Here is a 13,051-nt window from a genome sequence, read left to right on the forward strand (position 1 = left end):
CTACACCCAGTTTTTTCTCTCTAAAAAGCAGGTATTTCAATTGCCACAGAAGTTCTCCCATAAATGGTTTTAATTTTCCACAAGTATGTTAATAGTGCCTCTAGATGCCCACAATCACCCCCATTACTATTCTTTAAAAAAAAGAATGAGAGGAATTTGGTTTTTACGTTTTATAGAACTGTATCACACAGAGAAAATGATCATTGGTCTACTGCCAAAATCTAAAATATGGGCTGGTTCTGACCATCGTGGCTTTGTGACTTGTTGGCCAGAGAACGTTGTTTGGCTCATCAGCCTGCACATCTGCCAGAAGGATGCCAATCTGTTGAAAATGGTTCCATTTTTGGACAGAAAAGGCCAACAGTATTGCTCTGTAAGCATAGCCTTGCGTATGTTTCATTGTATGCTATCAACAAGGTATCAAATGCTATGATGAGCTTAACTAACAAAGTTTTGCAAGATCTTTTAGTCAGGTCATCTACTGTGGCACTACACATTACATGTGTTAGTTTCCTGAAATTTCCACAAGGTGAAAGAGGAAAAGTTACCTTTAGCAGAATCTGAAGTTCTGTTCCTTGAAGCACACAGGAGATGAATGCAGCTTTGCAATACCTGAGAAAGAATCAGATGAATCCATTCACCGAGTCTCTTTCTTTTTAGTTTCTACTATTCTTAGTTTGGGGATTGCTATCAGGATTGGAAGCTGTTAGTTTTGGAAAACAGTGAAGGACAAAGAGGTGGAGTGTTTTTTCTTGCTCCCTCTCATGCTATTTTTCACTTATTTATTTATGAAATGCAATGCTGTACCACTGATGAGCTGGACTTCTCTATGAAATGGAATGAGAAAAACAACCAAAAAAGCAGCTGCAAGTAATACCTCTTTTTCCAACTGAGGATTACATTTCACTGAATTGGATATTGAGTCAGAATCCTAACAGATTGTGCAAATCCCACCAGAAGTCCATTTGCACCTTTGGCAAAAGATGCCTTTGAAAACTCTTTCTTAAAGGACAAATCTCTTAGAAAGAGGAATAAAAGGCATGGAGGAGAGTTTGCAAAGAAAAAATAGAAGGATGCAATTGTGGGTTCTCAGTGTTATTCTTTATTCTTTATTAAACTTCATTTTGAAACCAAACTGAAAATTGGCAAAGCTTCCAGGAAAATTTAGCAAAGAAACAGCTTGCAGTAATCTAGCAATGAGGGTTACTATGGCAATAGCAGTACACTGTGAGATTTAGTAGATATAATTTTCCATGATTCACGGTATATTTTTAGCTATTTTTCTTTTTATTCTGTCATGCAAATTGCCTTTCTAAAGAAAAGGAAGGACAGAATATCTATATCTTGTCCTCAGAAAAGATAGAGAGGTGTCAGTTTGTGCTTAAGGGAAGTCTTTGTGCTCTAGCTTCAATTGATCAAGTCTCCTAAAGAAATCTTGAGTCTCTGTTCCCCTTTCATCTTGTCTTGAGCCTTTAACACCACTGCTTGTTCCTTGCTTCTAGAAATCCTTCCATCCTTTGTTCCCCTTAATTTCCTTCTCTAATTCGTGCCCCTGTTTCACAATCCAAGCCCCAGGAATAATTTTTCTCCTTCTTTTCCAGCTGTTATCCAGCATAATTCTTTTCCATACCGCTGTCTCTTTCCTTTGTGGCATGGTTTCAGCTCAGACATTCAAAAACCTAACTCTTGTCTCCTGACCTCCCTCCCTCTGTGCAGGCCTCTCTTTGGTCTCTCTGTGGCTTGCTTATAGCCTGAGCTGATAAAGACTGTAATGTTCCACTACTCTCAATCATACCAGTTCTAGCACTCTCCTAACCATTGAGAGATAGAGTCTAAACATTGGGATTTTTATATGGCTTTGACATGCAAGCTGTTACCCTCTGTTCTCCCTCAAATATCTCAAAGATCTGCCCTTCTATTCTTTGACCAAATGCCATACCTTGTCGTTTGGGTCCTCTTCTTCCATCACAACTAGAGTCTGCTCCTGGACTACATGCACTCGGAATCATTCAAAATGTTGATTACTTCATTTTTTTTTCATTTTATTATCATTATTATATTTTATTTATTTTTTATTTGCTTTCTCAACTGCTAATCTCCTCCTCCTCTGCTACGCCAGGTTCTACTTTTGTTCCTCAACTGCATGAACCAAAAAGTTAACTAAGTGCCCTTACTCTGTGTTGGTGCTTTTGATCATCCCCTTCACTTTACCACTGTCTCCAATTTCTATTATTGTATTCCAGAACTGTACAAGCGCTGTGTTACATTAGCTTTAATATATGATAGATGGCTCATGAAAAAAGTAATAATAGCCCCTTTTATTTCCCATTTGTAATTCACCTCTGCCTCTTTATATGAAACAGTGGCATCTTAGTACTGGTCAAGCGACCAGGAAACTGCACAGAATCACAAGCAATCATCAGAACATGCTCATGCTATTATTCTTTGACCATCCTTACTCTTCTTCTCTAACCATTTGTTTGTTGAATTCACTGCAGTATTGTCACTAATTGGGCTCTAAATGTCTGCCTGTTATACTCCTGTGTACACAGTTCAAAAGAAATGAGGCTCTGTGAAGCCTCTCTAAACTTTGGAAGGAGTGGAAAAATGCTGAAAAGAAGTCAATCAGAGCTAAAGAATCTAACAAGGCTCTCTGGAAGACTTAATAAAAGACCTGAACTCGGATACCCACCGTTCACGAATCCTACTGGTTTTACTACTAGCTGCAGCATACATAAATGCAAAAAAAAAAAAAAAAAAAAACCCACATACAAAATAAGAACTAAATCCTAAAAAAATTAAAGTTAAAAGAATACAGAAAGGTCATTTTATCAAAGCATAATATAATTTTATAGTCAATCTTCCTGCTACAAGATGCAAGAAAAAGCTGACTGTTTGTGTGTATTCATAAGCATTTAGACACAGCTGATCAGTAGCTGGGGCTGTGGTGCAGTGTTACATAATGCAAGTTTATGGCTTTGTAAGATGACGTTTTCCTTTCCAGCATTTCTGGGTTTGTTTGTTGATTTTTTTTTTTCCTATGTTAAGAAAGCGAAGTATTTCAAATTAATACTCTGTCATTTTTTACACCGCATAGGGCACGTTAAATGCACTAATGGTATAAATATGACAATATGATGTTTCTTCTGTCATACAGGACACTAGACAAGGATGTCCTAATCTTTTCTGTGATAACACTCCCGTGTTGCTCAGATTAAGCTGTTCTCCTCTGAATCATTACGAAGCATGGCAATATCCCTCAGGATAGTTGATGGATGCAAAACCCAAAGAATGAGATTTCCTCTCACAAGAATCAGCAGTACTGGGGCTCCCTCATCTTCTCTGTAGTGCCATCAGTCCCTCTTGTTGCAGCAGACTTAGCTGGGCAGAGGCTCTCCTGTGCTCTGGAGTGGCAGGTGGCACTGCAGGACGGGAGCTCTCATGAAGTTCCCAGCATGACTGCCAGCAACCATTTCAGCTAAGAGTATCAAGACTTCTAGTTCCCACTAGGTAGTGTGTTTTTCTGACACTACCTGATCCTCTTTGTCCTCTTTGGTGGCTGGGAGTGCTGCTTTCTGACTGTAAATTGTTTCCCTGTGTTTCTTCTTAAAGGTACACAACGACCTTTGGTTATTATTTCAGGAGTTTACAAATAATCATTAATGATATTGCTATTGTTCTACATCTAAAGTAATTAAATACCTATTAGTAAACGTTATGTTTATAATTAAATGCACGTATTATAATTTCAGAAATGTCTCCTGTGCCCACAGCTACCACATAGGATTTCTTAGGTTGAAATCTCTTTTAGAGTCTTTATTACACTTTTTACCAGAGATGCATCAACATTCACAAAAAGAAAGCAAATATAATATGTTGGGCTTTTTTTTTCTTTGGTAGGGTTTTTTTAAGTGTTTGAAATCTTCCATGTGTTCTGGGTGGTTTGCTAAATACAGTGTTGCTGTATGTTGTACTTAGTGTTGCAGTTTCCAAAATGTATTCCCTGTACTGTGCAGTAGATGGTGCTAATGCATTACAAACTGTTCTTTACGTCTAGTCCAAGGAAAGCTGTGTCTGAAATGTGTATTATTGTCACATCTGAATCGCTCGCTTTGATTCCTGTATTTTCTAGTATGTGCAGTTTAGAGTTTCAGAACATGTTGTTTTTCTGCTGCAGTTTTGTTACTTCCTTTGTGTACCTCTGTATCAATCTTTCATAACTCTCTGATACTCCAATCAGACTGACATGAGTTTGACCAGTTTCAGAAGTCCCCTGGATATCTTTGCCATCTATTTACTCCTAATTTGTGATGTATGGCATGAGGCTTTGTGCTGTGTCAACATTTATTCCTGTTTCCTGTCTGCAGTGTGTGAAGATAAATGCTTGCACTAGAAGGACAAAAGCAAAAAATGTGAAATGAGTTTTCACAAATCATCCAGGGTACCCAGCTTTTCTAATCTCTTGCCTAGCAGAGGCTAGATAGCTAGTTAGTATTCCTCCTAAGCTAGCAGACTAGCACTTGTGGTCCTTCCAGATATTGGATCCTGTTGGCTGTTACCTGCTTGCTTAATAGACTCACCACCAGCAGGACACAAGCCAAGAGAACCAAATCCCATCTTCTAAGGAGAAAAGAAAGAGTACAAAAGAGGGAACTGAGCTACCATTCTTTGCTCTTTCTTTTTCTGTCTTAAAAAAAAAAAAAAAAAAAAAAAAAAAAAAAAAAACCAAAAAACTTTACTCCCATGGAAAATGTATGAGCACCTGAGAAGGTGGAGAAAGAACTTCCTTGTTTCTTGCAGCAAGCAGATCTGATGTCTGTCCTTGCTAGACTGTGAGGCTGAGGCTAACTAGACCATTTGACTTTTCATACATCCGGGAAGGATGAATTATATGAGAAAGTTCAAGCCCCTCAAGTCACTCTTCAGCAGGCTTAAGAACAGACAAAAACTATTACTAGTAATTGCATTGCAAGAGCTGGCAGCACAGCTGTGATCTAAGAATGCACCACCCAACCAGCAGGTAGGGCATGAAGCTGGTTTAGGAAATGCATGATTCAAGGTGTAGGTGTTAGAGCTCATGTGTCTTTGTCTAACACCTGGGCAAAAAATTCCAGAACATATGAGTAAAACAGGAAGAAACACTTCAGCAGATGCATATCTTATTGTGCAAGACATACAGACAGATGTGCATGATTAGTTATTGTGTAGTCATTAAATCAAAGAAAGAAAGAACGGGCAAATTGTTTGAATAGAGAACACAAAGGAGTCATCTTTTTCTATTTCCCTGGCATAAATCAGTGACAAATATGCATTTGTCACCATGTTCAAGGAGAAAGAGATAGTGAGAGACAGAAAGAGAAAGCACAGCACTACAGCCAACAGTATATCCTATCTCTTAGATTGGAACCACCTGCCTGGCCAATGGTCTGCCTCAGACCTGGTTCTGTGATGTTTGTCCCTTTGCATGTAAGCTTCATACAAGTGTATCAGAAGTCACTATGTTAAAGTGTTAGAGAGAAATCGTTTAAGTACAAAATAGTAATATGTATGGGTAGATACTGATTCATCTCTAACTATCCAAGTAAAGTTCTAACGTGGAAAATGACCAAATCAGCAGTCCAATTAAAAATATCTGCTTTTTTCCACGAAGTCCTTTGTTACATTCGAGATCTGGAGGGTAAAGCAGAGGTACCTAGCTTGCTCTGCGCAGCGATTGTCTCTATGAAGGAATAAAAGGCAAAAATTTTATAGGAATTTAAAAGAAAGGGCAATGATTGAGAAAATACAGACTTTAGAGAGAGACTGCCTTCAGCCCTGGCAGGCAAAAGAGCTATTGAACAGGAGAAAGAAGTACTGAAGAACTGGATCTGTTTTGTTTTATCTTGAACTTTGATGCGCCCTGGAGAGGGGCAGACTTTTTATGTAATTGACAGGAATTTTAACACGCCAGTACAGCTGGATGATGAGAAAGAAGCTGCTGGTCGCTGTAGCTTAACTTGATAGAATTTGTCAGGAATAGCTTTGCTTGCTGTGATGAGTAAGCACTGGAGACATTTCATTGCTACTGTGAGGCTGTTTTCAATTCACTGTAGACATTTGGGTTAGGAAGCTGAGCTTTATGGGCCATTGTATTTAAGTAATTTGAAACAATAGTTTGGGCTATTCTGGGGGAAGCTGGGTTTCCATTATGTTGGTAATCAGGAAGAAACGTAAAGTCAGCTTTAGCTGGACTAATTTGCTTAGTTTTGCCTTTGAGTTTCATTGTATACATTGAGATTGGTATTTTTTAGTTTAATGTAACAGATTCACCTCCAAATGGTTTTTAGGTCATAGAAGCATGGATTTGGGTGTGAAAAAACCATTATATACAATAAAGATACAATCAAAGAAGATAAATAGTGATAAATGAAATTAACTTCTGGAAGATTAACAGTGGCACAGACATTCAGGAGACATCATCTAGGATGGCCATGATGGAAAAGACATTTCTCTCAAGGTTTTACTAATTTCTTTAAGAGAACATGAATTTTTGCTGAGAAAAACTTATACAGTAGATGCCCAGGCCATGCACTGTCAAGCATTTAGATGCTGAAGAAATACTGAGTTCTTTGTCATAGCCAGGTGTGCACACTGAGAGTACACACAGTATAATTTCTACCACTTCTTTGTATTTGATCTCCACAAGTGTGAATTGCATAGAAAATTGTATAGCCAACAATCTGAGACTGCATGATTCACATGTGAGATTTCAGTGGGTTGGAGCGTACTGGGTAAGGAAAGAAACATTTAAATATGAAGGGCTAGAATTTTTAGAACTGTGAATGTACTGAGCAGCTTAATACAAGTAAAATATAATTTCTAACAGTGTTAGAAACTGCCAAATGGAAATCTGAGCAACTTCCTTTTCCTATGGGGAATAAAACTGAAAACATTGTTCTCCTTTTGTGGGCAGGGGGAACGAGCAGGGGCAGAACTGCAAAGAAAGTAGGTCATGATGACAGCTTCTGTCCAGTTAGGTAGGATATTTGGAAGAAAATGGAATACAGTTTGTACTTCAGTATTTTTGCTTCAATGAGCAACAAGAAAAGAAAGTTTTTCATAAATTATAATGAATGCAATGTGTGTTAAGTTCATCCTATGCTTTCAATTAGAGATCTGAAAATCAGGAAAGTGTTTTGATTCAAATTCTGAAGCTCTTTGTTCGAAGACAAAGGAACTGGCACATAGAAAAGACAAAAGTATTCTCTTTTGCCTCTTGAGCTAAGTAAGTAGAACTTAGCACTGATAGCCATTGTGTAGAAAAATTGGCAGCGTTAGTTAATGGGAAAACAGAAGAAAAATAGGGACATAGGAGCAGTTCCTAAAACTTTAACAGGACTTTAAGTATTTTTGAAGGAAAATTTCTTTTTGAGTGATAAAACTGACTTGGAGCCATCCTTCATGGCACCCGAGTCTCAAGAACGAGAGAGGAGGTGGTTCCCAGATGCAGGAGATGTCTCCGAGCAATTTGCTGTTTGTTTTTCTCATGGCAAAGGTGCAGTTGGGAAAACACTGAGCTATTGCAGGTGCAGTGAAGAGACAGTTTCCTGCAACATGTGAGAAGAATTTGGCAACATGGAACTTCTTTGATCTCTTTCCTTTTTCAAAGCTTGCAGGACAGTCTTGAGTATGGCCAAGCTGTGTGTATAATTTCATGAGGTAATGCTTACAAAAAGCAAAGCAATGCAAATTCACAGTACCAGTTGTTTTCAGCTGATAATAATCTCCAGCAGTTATATGGCACGTGTCTATTAGCTCAATGTAGTTATAACTATAGACGTATTTTTAATACAGTCATACTTGGTGAAGATGATTTTGAAGAAAGATAATTGTTGGCTTTTCTTCAAAGTGTTTTGTCAAGCTGCATAGAATCATTTTACTGAGGCTATTTTTCAGTTTCAGTGGAACAGTGTATCACAAAATCTTGCTGTTGGGGAAAAAAAAGTATGCATTTTCAACCAGTGTTGTGTGTATGTGAACTTTCAAATAAATAAGATAAAAACATTCAAAGTTAGCTCCATTGTAGCATCAGGGCATTCTTGCTGGGTTGACAGGGGCATAGGAAACGAAGACCAAACGGAAGACTGGGTTAACAGCAGTGAGTAGAGCCAAGGGGAGCTGAAGTAAAATTCTTACTGCAGTTTATCTTGAATTTCTAAATTTCAGAGCTTTGGTTTTCAGTTTTTCATCAGTCAGTATATTTCTGTGGGGACTAATCTTTAGTAATATGCATGGCACCAAGAAACGTGTGCATAGAGTACATTACAGGTAATTTTCTGTAATATTTCAGACTTTCACAAAGGATTCCCTGGTTTATCTGGAAAACACCTTCAGACCCCCATTGCAATTGCCAAGTGAGTCAAAAGCTAATCAGAAAACACAGAAACAGAATCAGAGATAAACTGTCTTTATTTCATTTGTATTGCAATCTTTGGATTTTCACCACAATTTTCACTGACTGTGACAAGATTTTAAGGAACTCCTCTGGGTAAAGTGGAAATTAAATCCTCAAAGTGCTGCACCCATAGACTCCTAAATTTCTCTGGTGATAGCAATTATACCCACCTTTTATTCCTGGGTCTGTAATGTCCACAGTGTAATGCAGCTGAGAATGCTGCTGCCCTCTGATCACTCGTCCTTTTCAGGAACATACATGCAGGGAGTGGTTTGGACTTTGTTATGGTGATATGGGGTTCAATCAAAGTTAACTTTAACAGAGAAGGGAAGGAAGAGTCTGCTATTTCACAGCAAATATAGTAAATATATATTTCTGTATATATAAAATAAAAATATATAGTAAAGAAATAATTGCTCCAGAAATGAGACTTCATAGCTGTGTTCTATTGAGTGGGCAGGGTAGTATAGAAGGGTAATTTATTGCAGACACTTCTGTTGTGTCATTATTCACCCAAAATAACGTGACTTAACACACTTGCAGACTGGTAGGTTATTTCCATAGATACAGTTAAGTGCTAAATTAGGAACTCTGCAAGTGAAAAGGGCTACCCTGAAAAGCTGTAGTGTATATGATGCTGATCATTTGGCTTGGGATTTCAGATTTAGGAGAGTTTTGCAGCCATATAAAATTACTGGAAAATGCTACCTAAGCATATCCAGAAGGCTTATTTAAGCCTAAAATGATATTTGCGGGAGGCTGTGTGTGTTTGAGGCTGTCAGCTGACAAACACTTCTTCTAATGACAGTTCTGCCTCAGGCTGTCCTTGACCATGCCCAGTTTCTGACACACGCTGGGACAACTGCACAATGAGCAGAAGCGGGGAACTTTTCCAGGTGATGAATCACCTTCTTTTTTTACCTTTGACTATTTTTCAGACAAATCTTTTTCCTAATGCAAGTCATTGTGTGACAGCTTAAATACTCAATCTGAAACATTTGAGGACCTATTTGAGGAACAAGAAATTGCCAAGAGTTAGAGGTTACTTCTTAGAGCAGCACCGCTTATCTTTGTTCGGCAGTATTTGCGGAGGTTCAGAAATTCCCAGGTGCATAGTTATCAGGAAAGACAGCTAGGCAGGATGTTTGTTTTATTATTTCAGCTTCTAAGGAAAGATTCTGAATCCTAAGGATGCTTAAGGGAGAGCTGCAAGTAAGAAAAAATTGTTAATTTGAACAGATTTTAAAATGTGATCAATCAAATTCAGTTGATCGATCCTGCAAAGATTTCTTTCAGTGCACAAGAAATTCCCAAGTTAATTCAAGAAACTTGTAGAGAAATCATAAGTAAACCTAAATAGGTATGCACTGAGGACAGGATAGTTTAAATATGGTTTTATAGCATGCATGAGCTATAGATCTATAGTATTTTCATTTGGACAGGAAAGATTATTTTGTAGAAAGCTCTATGAGTTCTTAGTGTCAGGCAAATCCTAGTAGCACTAAAAAAAAATCTGAATTGATCTATCACTGGGTACAGTTTTGTTAATAATTTGTGCATTAGGGAAGTAATTGCATCTGTGCTTATATAGTCATCATTCACTAATTGCACTAATTAAAATTTTGTTTGGACTTTTGCATGGATGCAGGAACAGTGGTGGTGTTAATCTTTCCTACCTGTATATGCTAACTGATTCTCATCTTTACAAATTGAAACTGGGGCTTTGTTATAGAATATAAGCATTCAAGACTTGATTATGTTATTCACTTGTATACTAGGGTTAAATGTGAAAGGGTTAAATCTTCCAGAATAGTTGCAAGGAAAAAAGACAAAGGCTGAAGGAGAAAGAGACAAGAAAATATACGGTGTTGTTTTCTTTTTTAGTTTTCAGATAGGATTTAGTTGTTAGGAAAACTGTTTTAAAGCAATTGTTTGGTTGGTTGCTTTCTAGCTGAGTTAGATAGATTTGACTGTGAAATCCATTAACCCAAGGCCTGTGTATGCGTCTGCAGGTGTCCCAGTGGAATTCAGAGCTGTACATTTCTCTGATGTCTGTTAACTACTTCAAATAAAAGGGAGGATGCTTAGTTTGTTTCAGGAGAATTTTTGACATTCTCTTCCCCTTTGGTCATAGAGAAATGCTCAGTAGAATTTCAAATGTCTTGAAATTAAAACCTCAACTTCTTTCCTGCTTAGGTTATGTGAGCCTTCAGTATTCCAGTCATGAGAATTGTCCTGACACTTCAGTCTTGCCAGTTATATCACATTTCTTTTTGAAGTGGAAAACTGTCATTTTTTTATCCTGGTTCCTCAGACTCTAGCATTAGAAGATGAACAAGCAAAATGTTTCTTCTCTTTAAATTCTTTTGACAGCTTATGTGTGCCATACACTGAGTTCAAACAATATTTTTTCTATCTATCTTCCTCTTCTGTTGTCAGTGTTACATCCTTCTGGCTGCTTTTCTAGTGAATAAGATGAGCATTCATGTCTGTCAAGTGCAGTAAAATTGCAGCATTCTGCCCTGTTATCACTGTGCTGTTGGCTCTATCTGCCCTTTTTGTCATGGAGTCACCAGCAGCTATTGCTCACCTTCTTCCAAGAACTCCTGTCAGGTATCTCCTAAAATTTTCTCTTCCATTTTGCCAGACAAGTTCCTCAGCAGGTGACTTCCTGAGTGTCTAACACCATTTCATAAACAGAGCGTTTTCTGTTTATCTGTTCCCCTTGTGTCTTAAGTTGCCAGTCTGCTACAAGGATATCTGCTTTCTTGTGTTTTCTGACTGCTGAGCCTTTTCCCTGTGATCCCTGCCAATGGTTCCTGAATCCTGTCATTTAAAGAATGTTAATTTGCTCCTACTGTATCCAGGATTACACTTCAATCTCAAGAGAAGCAGCCTTGACTAAGGATTATGGAAGGTGAAGAAAGCTAAACTGGAAAAGCACTTCTAAGACTGTCATTTAGTAATGCCACAGGAATTTTCACAACACTAACACACACATGCAAGAAAAAAAAAATAAGGCATCACAGTACTCCCATGGGGCTTCAAGGGATATATCCCTCTTGGGAGGACTTCCATCTGCAGTGAAGGTTTCAGTATGAGATGCCAGTGGAAGATCTAGCACTTTTACTTCTTCCCTTCTCCATTTTTGCCTACCAAAGCCTTCTTCTTCCTCCTTCCTAGGGACGCACAGATAAGGCAGCTCAGCTCTGTTTCAACACTTTTCCAGGGAAAAGGAGCAAATCCATTGGTTGCTCTGGGTAGAATCACAGCCCGTTTCTCAGCCCTCTTCCTCCCCTCAACTGAGGCAGAGAAGGCATGAAGCAGTATTTGCCCCAGTGAGAAGAAAATACTGCTGGAGGCAGAAGCACAGCCAGCAGAAGCAGAGCAGAAGGGAAAACCATGGATTGCACAGGACAATGCTAAGTATGTGCCTAACTTAAAATACTGTAGTATCTTGCTATTCAATCATTTTGACCACATTGGTAACATATATATTTAGAATAACATTACTATCATACCATTGATAAATTACTCATCATGGCTATCATTGCTAGATGATTAAAGGAATGCATTTGTCTGGGGTGTGTTCAAGATGAGCATTTTCATCTCCTGGAAGTCAGTGGTCCATTCATTCTTCCAGGAGCAGTAAATTAGATGTTGAGTAATCTGCCCTATGAAACGTGTAAAGAAGCTGTTAAGAGAGCACAAAATATGTTTAGCCAGCAGTACCAACTGGATGTGAGCCCGTGCAGGATACTTTGTTCAGCTGTCAGCTGCTAGCAGAACCACATGAGGGTTAGTCTGTAACTCTCATCCCTCATCCTGCTTTTCATCTTCCCCTTTGCTTTGCTTTGCTGTGTAGGGAAGAAGGATAAGGATGTAACAGAGGGGCAGAAGCAGCCACTGGTGCGTAGATGGTTGGGGAGGATAGGTGCAGTGGCATGTATGTAACATTGTGCTCTCTGCTTTGGATCTGTTATCTGGAAAAGACACCATAAATAGCATAAAATTACATTCTGGTCACCTCACCTGCCAGTCCACTGTGAATGGTGGGGATTGGCCTTGTTCCTGGTGCCTTGGTGCAGGTGAGCTGTGACACCAAAGGAAGGAAGGACTGGGGTGGAAATAGGTGTTGGGAGAAAGGTCCTCGTGCTACAACAGGTGAAAGCAGTCCTAGAGCAGCAGAGGCTGTAGCCTAGGGGCCGCATCACCAGCTGCCTCAGGCACGCTCCAGGATGAGCACACTGACATCCATCTCTCTCCAAATGCAGGGTACAGCAGAGGGAAAGAACCCTGCTATTGGAAAGCCAGAACTTTTTTTAACCATTCCCATCTTCACATGTTCTTTCTGAAAGTCAACGTAAGATAGTTTTACTGGACTAACAGTAAACGTGCTTTACAAACCCCCAAATTTGCTCCTCAGGGTAGAGCAGCAGTGTGCAAAGGCTGCTATTTTGCCGTCAGCAAAAATCAATGCGAAACTCCAAAGGAACAAGCAGCAGTCTCGCTGTTATGTGATGACCTAAGCAAGTCAAGCTTTCTAGGGGTAGATAAGAGCTTTTGTTGAACCAAATAATGCAGCCGCTCCATAGACAAGCGTTTGGATTCACAAAT

Source organism: Gallus gallus, chromosome 5, assembly GCF_016699485.2.
Source record: "Gallus gallus isolate bGalGal1 chromosome 5, bGalGal1.mat.broiler.GRCg7b, whole genome shotgun sequence".
Taxonomy (NCBI): domain Eukaryota; kingdom Metazoa; phylum Chordata; class Aves; order Galliformes; family Phasianidae; genus Gallus; species Gallus gallus.